Raw genomic sequence first — 14,725 nt, 5'->3', positions numbered from 1 at the left:
CATGAACAGAGTATGTACTCTTCAAACGTATTTCTAACGATAGAGAGACGCGTGTTATTAAGACACGGTGTGGGATAACTAAATAGGATACACGTAACAGATTCTGTCAATGTTTATAGGCAGCGATATACCATCCATCACCATTTTTCAGTGTATCTGCGATCATCCATCACCAACACTCCGGAATCCTGGGGTGGGCCTGACGCGAGCTGCCCTTTCGGGCTAACAACTTGTTTCTGTTGACACTATCGAATGAGTTACCACTTTCGGATGGTTTTTGTTGACACTATCAAACGCTTTACAGTTTACGAACAATTATGCGTGATTTATCACCGCCGCGTATCACCAGCGCGCAATTCGAGCAACGCTATCCTTCCACCACCTTCATACGAGGTCATTTTTACAGAAAGTACGGCCATTTTGAGTTCCGCGCGAATCAACGCGAATAACGAATTACATAATAACCGGTTCGAAAGCGTCAATTAAATCTCTCATTTCGTGATCCGAATTTTCTTCTACATTTACAGCACGTGATAGTATAAACTATCACGCGCCCACCTATATATGTGCATGTAGATCTGGAGATTGGAGACTGTCGGAACAGACGAAATTTCCTTCTGGCGGGTTACAAGTGCTCTCCCTATAACTTCGCCATGAGAAACGACGTACACGCGAAGCCGTACTTAGCATCACGAATTGATATCGAAGCCGGACGGGTCACGTGACCTGAAACATCAAAGGATCTCTATGCGCGAGGTACAAATGTATATACCGGGGTAAATTCTGTAAGCCGATTGGTCGACGTTGACGATCGACATAGCGTGTCATGTGACACGCCTACGAGTCACGCAAATCGTCTTTTGTTCTCATGCTGAATTTCAAATCTCCGAGTTTGCTTAACGCGAAACTAAAAAAAAGAACCTGTCTAACATTCTTTTAAAATTGAATCAATCTATAGCGATCTGCGAAGAACTAACGATTCTCGCATTTATAACAAAAAAAAGTCTCGCCCTTAGGTAGATATAGAATCTATTCCGATAAATTTTGAATATATTAATCGATTGCGTAATATTATTCCTCTATAGACGTCATCCCCAATCATTCGAAAATATGCGATTACACCGTCGTGTAATTTTTAGAAAATCGCTTTGTTATAAAAAATACATCTGACTTTGTTAAATATTTCGATTTTATAATCTACCAACATTATTCGTAAGCCCCCCTATCGCGCTTAATCATCCGGTCATATCGCTACCTCTCGATCGATGGCACTGCCTCGCTTCTTGCCGACTTGACTTATGTTAGTGGTGTATAATAAACGGCGGCCGACTCGTTTTCGCGGTTGCCAACGATGGCCCAATAGCGCCGAATATATACGCCTACCTACGAAACAACCCTATAACGATACGCACTTAATTACATAGCGACCGGGACTCGCCCCGACAGCACGTGAACGCAAACAGACGCATGCGACTTAGGTGCGCGATATAATTTGATAAAAAAAAAAAAAAATAAGAGAAAGATATTAAAAACATCATATTTCGTCAAACGTCAACGCGATTCGATTTTTGTGTTCCTAAATAAACCATGTTATATATCTCTATTTCATATTTCGATATAAGAATAATTACTGCTTTTCATGATTATCCACGCCATGTCAATTTTAACTCACATTGATTAATAGGGAAAAATGATTGAGAAAATTAAATATACTCTTCTCAAAACATAATTACATTTCTAATTTTAATGACGACATGCACATTTCGACGAGTTTTCGAAATTTTCATAACGAAATGTTTATTGCATTGACAATTTTAGAAAGTTTCGTGAGGATTGTGATTTTTAAAAATTTTGCGAAGCGACGAAGATGGGACAATCTGCGTAAAAGAACCGATCCTTGTAATTATCGTCACTCTGCATCTGCTTGTCGACGTAATTCGTATTTATCGCGGATCGCGCGCATCCCTTCGCACCATCCCCGGTCATCATATAATGTCTTCGCAGTAAAGATGTCTTTATCTCGTACACGCATAAAATCGCCCTAATAACACCACGACGTGCACTTACGGTAAACTGCCCTTCGTAATACGAATCTCGCATGCGATGCATTTTTCTTCGAAAATTTACGGACATCTGCTGTCAGAAATTATACATAATGCACGAATAAAAATCCGGCTAATATCATATTATATTATATATAGTTGCGGCTGCGTTCACCTTTCGTTAACGTATGTATTTAATATTACACTTATAATTTTATATTTATTTTTTTCAAGTTTTTATTAAATTATTCATCTAGTTCAATAAAATTTTATCATTTATTTTAACTCTATACTTTATGTAGGTATACGTTATAACTGACGGACGATTAATAATTGTGAAATAATTATACATCTGTATATTATATAGAACTGAGATGATCGCTTCTTAAAAATTTGTCGGAGTACGATAGCAGTTTCCGCGACAACTCTTATCCAAGCGGTTAATAGAATATAGCTCGTAGTCGCGGCTGCGTCTTCGAAAAGTTAAGCGGACCGCCTCGGGCTGTTCCGCCGTGGCTTTCCGTCCCCGTTTTGCGGCATTCGAATTGCAAATACCAGAATGTTTGCATGTTGTTGTCACCGCATCGGTACCCGGAGGGGAAAAGGTAGAATGCCGCGACGGCGACGCTCGGAGGTTGGCGACGCGCGAGGAGGAAGAGCTCCTCAAGAGGAAATGGAGAGGAACCGACTCAAGTCTCAGATAAAGACGAATAAAAATAGGCGAGCAAGCGAAGAGATAGAGGGTGCAGGATGGAGACGGCGTTTCCTGCCTGGGGAACATTAGCGCCCTCAATACTCCCCCGCCCCAGTTGCTCAGACCGTCCAACCACCCACGTTGGGAAAAGGGGGCCACCACCGCACATTCTCCTGCCCGACTATTCACCTCTCTCGTCCATATGACAGACATTGTGGGTAAGAATCAAGCATACACGAAAGCTGAAAGCGTCTGTATGCGTGTGGGTTCCTTTCGATCAAGCGATTTAGCATATGTCCGACTAGTATGTATTGGTCACCTCGATAGTAAAGGGGAATATACTTGTGATTTACACTTGTTTTACTTCAAACTTGGCGAAATATCTTAAAAATAGGAAATATAAGAAGATCTAACGCTTCTCCAAGTACAGAGTACATACACGCTTCTTTCGACATCTATTCAAATATACATATTTTCAAGCGAATATTTCGCTAACGTCCAGTATACTTAGAAAACTGGATGCTATACGTGTGTCGCGAGATTCTCACCTGCGATATATCTCTTAGCGTTATGAGACTCCTTATCTTGGGAATGTAATACTTTGTTCGCCTCGTATCGCGAGTTTCGATCTCGCATCATGCGAAAAGAATGTCGGGATAAAGATCTATTCGTCATAATGCAGATGCTCGCGGTGTAACATGAAACAGTATAAAAACAGCTGATAGATCTCGACCGAGAAAGAAGGAAGATATAACGGAAATTTCATTTCACTTAAGTTTTCCAGGCTCAATCCGATGAGTTTAACCTTCAATTCAATTTCCATAAACTACGAAGGATACTTACGCGTCACGTTTTCAAACACCACAGACCGCTCGAGGATAAGAAAATCATCACGCCATAAGAGAGGCGAGCCGATAGAACGAAGAGAGAGAGAGAGAGGCTCGTAGACGTGCCGTGATTTCGCGATCATCGTACACGATGATTGCGCGAGAGGATGCTGGGAGGTAAATGTCGGATCTCCGACTGTCCCTATTATAGAAGCCATTTCGTTGGCTCCGGACATGGTGGATGGCGTATTACGATAATACAGCCTAATAATAGAGTGCCGAGAGAGAGGTAGAAGCCCGTGAGACTCCGATTGGCCGCCTCGGGCATCGTAATTGCGGCCGTCCGATGATTATTGGTGGTAGAAGGGGCTCGATCACGATCGAGAGTCCGGCGTCTCCGGATCGTCGACTGGCTTGAGACCTTCGGGATACCTCGATCGTGCCTCTTTCCGCTTGTATCCCTCCGTTTTCTATCTCTCCGTCTCTCTCTCCGACAGCTTCGACTAAACACACCCATTATGCTGGAAATGCGACTTTGATGATTGGGTGCGCGGCATCTGAAGCGAACGCCGTTCTCCTTTAAATGCGGTTTTCTCAAGATGTCGGGCGTCAGCCTATAGATTTTGTTTTTTCTTATTTTTTCTTTTTTTTCTTAATTTGGCTGCTGATCGTCGCTTACGACTACCGCGAGAATAGCGAGACGAGGAGCTTGATGCTGAAGAATCTTTCTGACTTGTTGTATATGTATGTGTATGCAATTAATCGATCTTGTGCTTTAAGTAAGATAGATCAGTCTAAGATAGATTCAAAGAATTTTCCAATTTATTGACTCGCGATGGAGAACCACTGCTTTTAATTATTAAAAACTATAACAAAGTAAAAAAAATAAGAGTTCCTCTCCCTCTCTCTCTTATTATGAAATTATAAAAATAAAATATAACTTTTCTTAAAATTTGTGTGGCCCACGTCTTATATATTTCTTTAATTCGGCTAGATTGTTGCATACAGATCGCGAGACACTAATGACAAGTGCTCCGAGATGCATTCTAATGAATCTAAGCAGGTTTTTTGCATTATATTACTTACCCAAAGGGGTAAGTCACCATACGGTCGCTTTGTTTCCATTTGTCCGTGGGGCGACTTCTGGCATTTCTACTTTTATTACGGGTCGCGCAAGCATATGTGTGCTACGGTGGTCTCAACATGCAATTAATTTCAATTATAAAAATATTATTGTCCTTTATAGCGCTGGCAGGTGCTTTGTGGTCAAAGGTTAGCTTTCGTTACCGAAATCCCATGGTCGAAATTTCTAACGTATCCTCAAAAAGCATCCGCGATTTCGCTAATTATCGCGATATATCAGATTTTTCGTCCAATTATCGTTTTCTAATTTTATAAAAATATTAGAAGATACATATACGTTGCGATGTGCATTTCCGGTTGAACGGAATAATAAATTACACGACAATACCAAAAATATAATCCGCGAGAATTACGGATTCGTTAGACGAATCATTCAACCAGGTTGCAAAACCACCAAAGCCGGAGGAAAAGGGATACTTGCGCGGTCGTGCCGCGGGTATTATTCAAAATTAGCGGGGCAGCGAAAGTCGGAAGTCCCAATTTCGCGGACGAAGACAGTGGGAGCCCTGCCAACGCTTTCTCATCGTCATTACTTCGTAAGCCGCCCTCCTCCTAGCCGCGGCGCGAGCCCGCCCGCGCACAAAAGAGCGAGAAACTTAATTAGGATTCTTTTATGATCCGATTTAACCGATCACCGGTCTTGTAAAGCGCGGGGGTAGCGAATGAAACGTCTGACGTGAAAATTTCGCACAATGTGTACGGTGCAAGCGTATTATCGACTATTAGCAAACGGACAATGGGAGGCTTGCCACCCCCCTCCCGCCCCCCGACCTTTTTTTCCGTCTATGGGAAAGGCGGTGATCATATATATTCCGGGCGAGTTATAACCCTGCGAATCGCCCGCGAATAGACCGCATCGGAGAGACGTAATTTACAAATAGGGCTTCTTTCTTGACAAATTGCGGCGAATATACATACCTACCCGCGGTTACGTTTGCCCGATGAGAATACGGATATCGTTTAACCTACAGACTGCCAGGGAGCCTTAAAACAACGAAAAAGAGCCGTCGAGCTATTGGGAGAGCTCGGGAGCTATTTAAATCTGTTGAATGGCTCCGTGGAAGAGCGGAGCAACCTTCTCTTTCAGCACCGGGGATTCGGCAACAAAGGCGGAGGTTTTACTTTTAAATTTAGTACACGGCCGAGAGCCTCTTCCCTCTCCCCCCTCCCCCTCCCGTCTCTTCATCCTTGCCATCCTTCGGTAAATAAAATAGGGATTTAGTTCCTACCTTGAGTTTATTCCCAAAGTCGTTCACCGAGAGAGAGAGAAAGAGAACGATGGGATAAATCAACCTCCGGAAGATGTCGCGTGTAATGATCCGGGCGCGATTAACGTAAACGCGCGGTTAAGACTGGAACCATAATTGGGGATAACAAAAAAATGATCCGATCTAACCGAGATTCTCTTTCGTAAGAGAGCAGCTTCTCATCAAATAAGATATATTATCTCGCGGCTATGCGATGCATGAATTTTAATAGGAAAGAAGAGAGACACATACAGATAGAAAGAAAATTGTCGCACGAGACAAGCAACAGCGAAAGGCGAAGCACAACTTTCGGAAGTGTGCTGGATTGCTCGTGGCACAAATTACCTCTTTAACGGAGGGCTACCTACTTCTCTCCGAGGATCCGGTTCAGGGAGGAAAGATGGAATGGTCCCAGAGGAGGAAGTGAGGAAGGAAGGGGAGGGGAAGTAAAAGGGAAGACCGCCGGTAAAGAAAGACCCACGTAAGACGTGATGTCGGACTCTGGCCAGGCGTCACGACGCCCCACTGTCCTCCCAAAAGACAGTCTGCTACGAGGCGGTCCATGTGACAAATAGATGTACGTCTTGACCGCACGATTTACTCCTTGCCAGAGGCTAAAAGGTTTCTGACAAAATTTCTGCTGCGACAGCATTGTATAGCTATTGTTTCTTCATAACCGATCGGTCCTTTCGCGGTCAACGGGTTATTTACACAGTCGCGCGATCCTTTTGTGGTCTGTGCCGCAATAATAACAAACTTTCATCTCTACCTTTCTTCAGTTTTTAAGAAGATTTATAACTTTTTGTTTTGTTACATATAGAGGAACAATTGTATTAAAGGTACGTTAAAAAAAATTTAGACAAGAAGACGTCTTTAAATTCTGTTTCGTCTTTGTGACGTTGAGGGTTCTGTATATAAACAAAATCTTTATTTATTTTATTCATCTGCTCTCCATCTGTATCACAGAAATATGACAAATGTAGAAATGATGTACATAAAAAGATATAGCTGGGGAGCGTAATATAAAAATTATGAATAAAAATCGATAATATATATGTACGATAAGTCAAGTCTCGAATTGCTTATGTGCGCCGAGCAAAAACATATAATTAAAGCGTAGAACTTTACGATAAGAAAACAACTCGTTACACATTCGCATCTGTTGCAGACGCATTTATTCTTATTCGCGTTTCTCTGTAATATAAATGTTTCTAATTTTCTAAATAAGGTCAATTTTTACAGCGATTTTCTTCGATCTCCCGATAAGTTTGACGCCCTTTTCACCCTTTTAACGCCCTTTTCAGCATGGGAGAAACGGGCGTCTTCTTCCGGGACTCCCACCGGTATCTTTCCACCTACTACCAGCTTCACTTCCTCATACCATCCCACTCTCATTATCTCAAGGAAATTAAATATGTCATCTGATTCTTAAAGTTAATTGAAGTTTCGGTCCGCCGTGAATGCTCCTCACGACCAATTTCTAATTCATTAAAGTAATGTATTAAGCACGTGTCAGGAGCACTAAAAAGCAAAAAAATAAATAAATAAAATTCAAATACGATAGAATCACAATAACTTGATTTATTCTCATTTATGCCTTATCTGTCAAAATTAGCATGTCCAATTTGTAATGTAATTTTTGCAACATATTCAGCGATTATGTAAGATAGTAAGATGTAAATTTCATTTCAAATCCAAGGCATGATTTTATATTTCAGCTTTATAGAAAATGTGATAAATATGAAGTCATCAAAAAAGCATTCTTATTTTAATCAAAATTTGCTTGTCACTGCACAAAGTATCAGAAACTCGTTTTATATATATTTATAAAATATAATTATACGTCTGTCTAAAATTGCGTCGTCAAACATGCAATGTTATTTCGTGATTTGACTTTTTTTGTTTTAAATGGACATGTGATCCGAACGCAGATAACGATTTAGAATTTAGGAGGATAAAACACATCGTCTATCGCACACGCACGTGAGGGAGATTCACGCTGCGTGCTCTGATCGCGAATATGCAAGTCATCGAGCTCCATGAGGGGTGAGAAGGGATGATGAGACGCCCAAAGTTGGAACATTACTCTAGAGGTGTTCGCGAATAATGTGATACATCTAACAACAAATACACGGAGCACGGTTATATGAATCCGCTCTGATCGATCGAAAAGAATTATTTCTTGTCATACCCGGAGAAAAAATTTTGTCCCTTTATCTATATACTTGAAAATAAAAAAAAATATTTCACTAATTAAAACAATGCACGGAATAATCAGAAGTAACTCTAGGTATGATTTATTGTAATCATTGAAATCAGATCATATGGCAAATGTGTACTGTATCCTTATATGTTTATATTTATTATAGCTTGTCGAGTTATAACGTCATTACAATACAATTTGTGAAAACCCGCATAGATAGATTAGAAAGCAATCTTATCTTATCACTTTGTGAGATCTTAATCCGAAAATTATATGATTGTTTTACGGTGCACTCACTGATAATAATAATTAGAAATGCCACTAATGAGCGGCTGTAATATGATAGTATGTAAATATTTGAAAATTCTTTTCTGAGTATTAAATCAAATATTTCTTCTCTTCATATTGTTTATTCTAAAATCTGACCATTTCACTATAATATTAACTAATAATAATGTCTACAATTTTATAGAAATTTTTAAAATTATTTTTGAAAAAATCTTAAAAGAAAACCCAATAATTAATTAAAATGTTTCTATAACGCATTCTCCTTTTATTATTTACAACATAATAAATTTATTTATATTTTATACTAATATGGCCAATCATTTATATTTTCTTCCACATTTTTTTAAAACTTTTATTGCAAATCTTGAATAATAAAAATAAATTAAAACTTACTTAAAATTAAATTTAATAGAAGAACGTTATCCTCTCAAAATTCTTTTCACGAATAAATGTCACAATCCTCGTGCGAATTTTGTGAAATAATTTTTATTATTATATAATATGTTGTAAAAAATAACATAGATAAATGTTAAGTAGCCACAATTAATTATGCTCGATCATCGTCAGACATGTAGTCCCATTCGGAAAACCCGCGTCTACCTAATCGCTGCCAATTTATTTAATCGAATAAAGAAGGGCTCGCGTTGGAGATCCCAAATTCCTGGTGTGTGCGACATGGTATTCGCATTACGAAAGGCCGGGGGTCTGGCTTTCTGACCGCCCGAGTAGCAAGTATGTGCAGAGGTTACAGTTAAGGTGGCCTGTTAAGGGCGGAAGGGTTGGTGGAACTCATTCGAGAGGACGAGTGGAATATGAGAGACCGAGGACAGAAGTGGGAGAACAAAAGCGTCGTACTCGTTGCTCCAATAAGCCACGGTCATCTTTTCAAATGTATGCGTAGTATATGTTATTACTTTCCGCACCGACGTTCGCTTGCTTTACATATATGTATATTGTATATATATACACGCGACTTTTATTAACACTGTCATAATTTCCACTACGTCCGAAAATGGCCGTCTATTAAAAACGTGAATGAATAAAATGTTTAATTTAAATAAAAATAAAAAAAAAAGAAAAGAAAAACAGTAATGATAGGTTTCACGTAATCAACCTCGATCCGTGTGACATTCGAGAGTAAACATGTATGGTCAGGTGGTTGTGCGAGAGAAAAGGGGAATACGGAAACGTGAAGAAGGTCTTCGAACATGCGGCATGTCGGTGCGGAGAAAGAGAAGGTTTACGAGAAATGCGGCCACCGCAACACACGCGGTGGCCGAGACCAAACCAAACCAAAGATTAATGTACTACACTTACTGGGGCAATTTGCGCCAAGTGTCGGCTGTAGAACTGGGTATACTCGAGTTCTGGAGGTAGATTTGTTCCATTCGCGGAGAGAACCCTCTCTCTCTCTCTCTCCCTCTCTTACTGTCTCTCTTTTTCCCATCCCTGAAGAATAACTCGAAAGGAAAATTCCGAATCCGAGTGGAAAAAAATTGGGGGAATGATAAAACTTCTTGCAGACTCTTGCAAATTTCAATATAATGAATATAGACGTGCGATTATTTTTTAAGCGTTTATTAAATCTCGCTATTGATTTAATCTTTCGATTCGAATACGGAGAAATCAGCCGATACTATCCGCTAATTAACAACGATGAAATGAATGCTCGTCGTCGTGGAAGCATCCACAGTTTTGCCGGCGTATCACGCGCTAGGGCAGGATATGAGCAAATTAAATATGCATAATTAAAACGAAATAGCGACGGGAGAAACGTCGCTCGTGCGGTTCCGGCTGGCTCGAATCAGAGGGAAGAGGACTTAAGGCAAGGAACATTCTCGTAGCAACATCTGGTCGCTATGAAGTATAAAGAGGCATGCGATATCATCCGCAGTGAATGCTTAATTAAAACCTCAGACTCCTCAGCCACGGAGTTCCCCTTAGTCGCGCGCTAATCGCAAGAACCGCCGTTGCTGTTCAACACGAACCAGCTCTCTTTTGCGTATACCTATATCCTTGCAGTGTGACAATCTCTTGTTGACAATGTCACGTTCGCTTTACGAATGATTTTCGTCCCCGATGATCATTTAACGATCATATCTGCTTCCATCGAGTCTCCCGACCGTCAAACAATTATTAATTATTTAACTGTATGAGCTTCAAATTAAGTTTTTATCTTCAGGTCACATTTGAGAGAAATTGAAGATATATCCAAATAAATTTTTTAATCGTACACTATATTGTATATTTAAAAGAAAAATTCGCTTCTTATCACAATTTTCCTGGCATAAAACTAAGCAAGAATTTTTTTAACGATCTCTTAGAAGCTACGCGATAATCGATAGGCGAGTTTAAAAAGCGGTAGTGAAAGTAAGCGCTCTATAGCATTTCCGGTGGCACACTAGCCGTCCAGCGGGACGGGAGAAAATTTCACTTGGAGCGTCTAACGAGTTCGCTTTTACCCCAGACGACGAAGAAGAAAAAGTTGGAAGAAGAAGGTCGAGTGGGGCGAGTGGAGTTTTAGGTACGAAAAGCGAGCCTCTCCGTTCCAGTGGAGCAAGGACCCGGCAAAGACCCGTTTCAGTGATCCGGGTGAGATTGACAGGTCGAGCCCTACTCGCGGACTCGTGACGGTTGGCATGGCTAAAATGGCGATGAAAGATGGTTTACTTTTAATGGCGGATGCGCTACTTTCGTGGTACCCATTTCTTTTTATAACTAATTATAACGATGAACCGTAACTTGGTTAGTCAATGTGTCAAGTAGCTTCGAGATCTCTCTTAGACGAAACGTTTACGTTTACTAAATTTTCCATTGTATACATATGTATGTGATGTCTGATCGATGCGATGCACATAAACAAAGCACAGGCTACTAAGCTGTAATGTAATGATGAATATTCGAATATTATTGCAAAGAAGCAACACGCGGCAGATAGGTGTTTCACACGCCACCCGATAGAGAGCCGGCAATGTCAATATATATGCAAACGCCGATATAACGATCTATCGGTACGTAAATATACAAAGGGCGAGGATGAGCGTGGGAGAAAAAGCGATGGCACGAGAGAAGGGAGGAAAAAGGGAGCGGCGAGGGACGCGAAATACAAGAGTGAGAGAGAAAAAACTCTGAGCTTAATATAAAACTTCATTTCGCAATCGGCAGCAGCCGGAGGAAACGCGAAGATCCGACACGCAGAAATTCCGCAGTCGTCACAAAAAAGGGGAACTTTGAGAAAGAAAGAGAGAAGGAGAGAATCTTATTTTTCCGGCATTAAGCTTTTCGTGGCGAGAAACATTGTTTCAAATATAACTTTTTTACTTTCGATAAAAATGCAATACGATACCGGAATAAAAAAAAAATTCCGACGACAATTTTCATCAACGTCGAAGAGCGGCGAATCGTTTCGAGATTAATAAAGCGCGAAATACATACAGAAGATCCGAAAATTATCGCGTCGCGCAGTTTCCTCGCGGAGGAGAATCCGTTATCGGAAAAACTCCGGCTCTCTCCTCTCTCTTTGCGCGGCGCAAAGTAAAATAAAAGAATCCGCCGAAGAAAGATAGCGCAGAGTCGCTTTTATCGCGAGAAGCGCGAGCAACTGTGTCGATCTGAGGAGAACCCACCCCCTCCCTTCCTTTCCCTCTCCTCCTCGAACTTTTCGTCCGTATATTTCGGGCCTTTCTTCCTATATATGTTTTCGGGGTGAGGCGTCTGAAGAATGAGAGAGAGAGAGAGAAGGAGGGTTGAGTTCTGCCGAACATCGGTGGCGCGAGCGAGGCGCGCGCGATGAAACTTTTAATAAATGGCAGAGTCGATATGAAGTATAGGACTTTGACATATCGTGTGTCTGTAATGTATAGTTAAATCTGGTGGCAGATGTGGAGGGTGTTCTCTCCGTTCTCTCATTCTCTCTCTCTCTTTCCACCCCCTGTTCGCTCTCGTCCTCTCTCGCTCCCAGGGCATCCTCTCGCAACCTCCCTCTTAACTATCAGCGTCCGCTTTGCGCTTCGGGATGGACGCTCTTTCTCTCTCTCTTTCTTTCTCTCTTTACCCCCATCCCCCCCGCGGAAATTTCCTTCTAACCCACTGACGCAATTGAATCTATCATTAATGCGATCTCGGAGAAAAGTCTGAAATTAAAGATTAAATCACCTTTTACGTATAAACAAAATTTGAGAAAATTTTCACTTATTGTTAGTCATGCTCTCTTATATTTTTCATTAAATTTTTACAATTTTTTTTATATTTGCCAAAAAAATATTTATTTCAAATTTTGTGAATATTATTATTAAGTACAAATATATAAGTGATAGACCTTTTTTTTAAGAGCCGAACGCGGATGTTGATGCGTATTCCAACGAAAATTTAATTTTTGGCTGGAAATAAATTAATTGTGCACAGGGCACGAATTTTACTACTTGGTATACTGCCAATATTATTATTAAGATTCATACTGAGTGTCATACAATTTTTTGGTCAAATTGCAAGAAAGAAATGTATAAATCTAGTTTTATAAAAGAGATTAATAAAAGAAATTAATATGCGAGATATATTTAGTATTTAAGATCAACTACAGTTAATTATGTCATTTCAATTGATAAATAAAAATATTAATACAAGCTACATTGATTAAAATCTAAATGCAATATAAATAGATTAGAAAAATTCAAACCAATTCTACACTACTGTTATATTAACATCAAATTTGTTATGTTTTTAAATCGTATTTTTATTGTAATTTCTTAGCAGAAATTTTCTTTTATTTCTACTCTGACATAATTTAGCAGAAATCCTGAGGCATCCTGTATAAAGTAAAAAATAACCCTGTATAAACCTAAACATTTATTTTATCTTTGTCACTATATTACAACATGAAACACAAAACTGCCCTTTATTTAGTTTAACGATCTGCAATACGTTGTAGGTATTCTCACGCTAAAGGGGATCGATTGAGGCGAGTAAACGACTTCGCTTCATACGGACCGCTCGATGAGGGTAGTGCTACGAATTTTTTTTTCTTCGGAAGCGACAGTGAACTTTTCAATCAAACTGCCTGTCTAAATGAAAGCTCCTCCACAAAGCGAATCAGGGTAATCTGTCATCAAAACTGTTCCGCGACGAGCCGTCGCAATACCAGTCGGCGCCCCCAGCAACCCCGGCCGTTGCAATAATGACATGGCTGCATTCGATCCATGAACCGATCCAATTCAAATTCTCTCTTGAGGGAGCATTTTTGTATAATATCATTTTCGCATAATTTAAATGTAAACGTATACAGTGTCCGATATAATAATCACTCCACACGTCGTGTGCAAAAATCGCAAAACGGTAAGAACTTTTTTTATTCGGTTTAACCCTCTCTACCTGATGGGACGATTATTACTGGATGGTCGTACATTAACAAATGCTATTTACATTTTGCTAAATGAATAAATAATAAAATTTGAGTACAACGAAATTGGATATGAGTACTGTACCTGTGAAAATACCCGAAGAGTTGTGTGACATTTCCCTGTCATCGTTCCGCGTGGTCAAGGATGAATTGGCGGTATCACACGCGTGGAGCCGTTAATAAAAGCGAGAGACTGTCGTACCTTGATTTGGACGCTCATCCGGCGAAGGTGGAAGACCGCGTGGCCGAGCACGTGAGAAAGTTCCCCACTACTTGGCGAGATGGTGAACGACGCGCTCGCGCGTACCGCCCACAGTTGCGCCGGGTAACCGTGGCCGCCCAAACGAGCCTCGTGCTCGTCCGCACCGAGAGAGTCGCCCGCCTGCACTCTCACGGCACGGACCTGGTCGTCGTACCCTCCTGGTCGTGGGTGCCCTCCGAGCCCTCCAAGGCCACCGTCGCCACGACAGGGCAGCCCGCCTACGTCGGCGGAGGGCTGTACCTCACCGCGCGCGTTACCGCTTTGCGATTGGTCGCCCCGTTCCCGGCGAGCGGCGTCACGTGACCGGGGCTGCCGCCGCATTAAAGGACGACTTCCACCTTCGATGCCGAAGTGGACTCCTAGCCACCCCCTCCCGGAACGGGGAAAGAGACAGCAGTAACAACAGAGACACCGGGAACGTCGGGAGAGGCGAAAAAGATCGTAGGAAATTTCGGTCGACTGGAGACACGACCGTCTCTTTCTACGGGACGTCCTTCGGGTCGCCTCTCCTATCGCGCCTCGTCGACGAGTACCTCCACCACAGGGACTTTTCGGACCCCCCACCCTCCCGCGGCCGCTATCTCTCCACGTCCTCTCTCTCTCATCGTCACTTAGCGAGTGTAC

The 14,725-nt window shown here is 41.2% G+C and overlaps 1 protein-coding gene and 1 long non-coding RNA gene across 2 annotated transcripts in view; one reads left to right on the top strand and one right to left on the bottom strand.

Moving 5' to 3' along the window:
- Nucleotides 1-14,725, top strand: part of LOC145941778 (uncharacterized) — a 186,510-nt gene that overhangs the window by 15,305 nt on the left and 156,480 nt on the right. The window lies entirely within an intron of this gene.
- The window catches only part of LOC145941782 (uncharacterized), a 216,563-nt gene that overhangs the window by 52,053 nt on the left and 149,785 nt on the right, over nt 1-14,725 (bottom strand). The window lies entirely within an intron of this gene.

The sequence above is a fragment of the Prenolepis imparis genome, unplaced genomic scaffold (genome assembly GCF_030444845.1).
Source record: "Prenolepis imparis isolate NDT839.2.m4 unplaced genomic scaffold, iyPreImpa1.0 SCAF_10, whole genome shotgun sequence".
Taxonomy (NCBI): Eukaryota; Metazoa; Arthropoda; class Insecta; order Hymenoptera; family Formicidae; genus Prenolepis; species Prenolepis imparis.
This window is presented reverse-complemented; position numbering and strand designations above follow the sequence as displayed.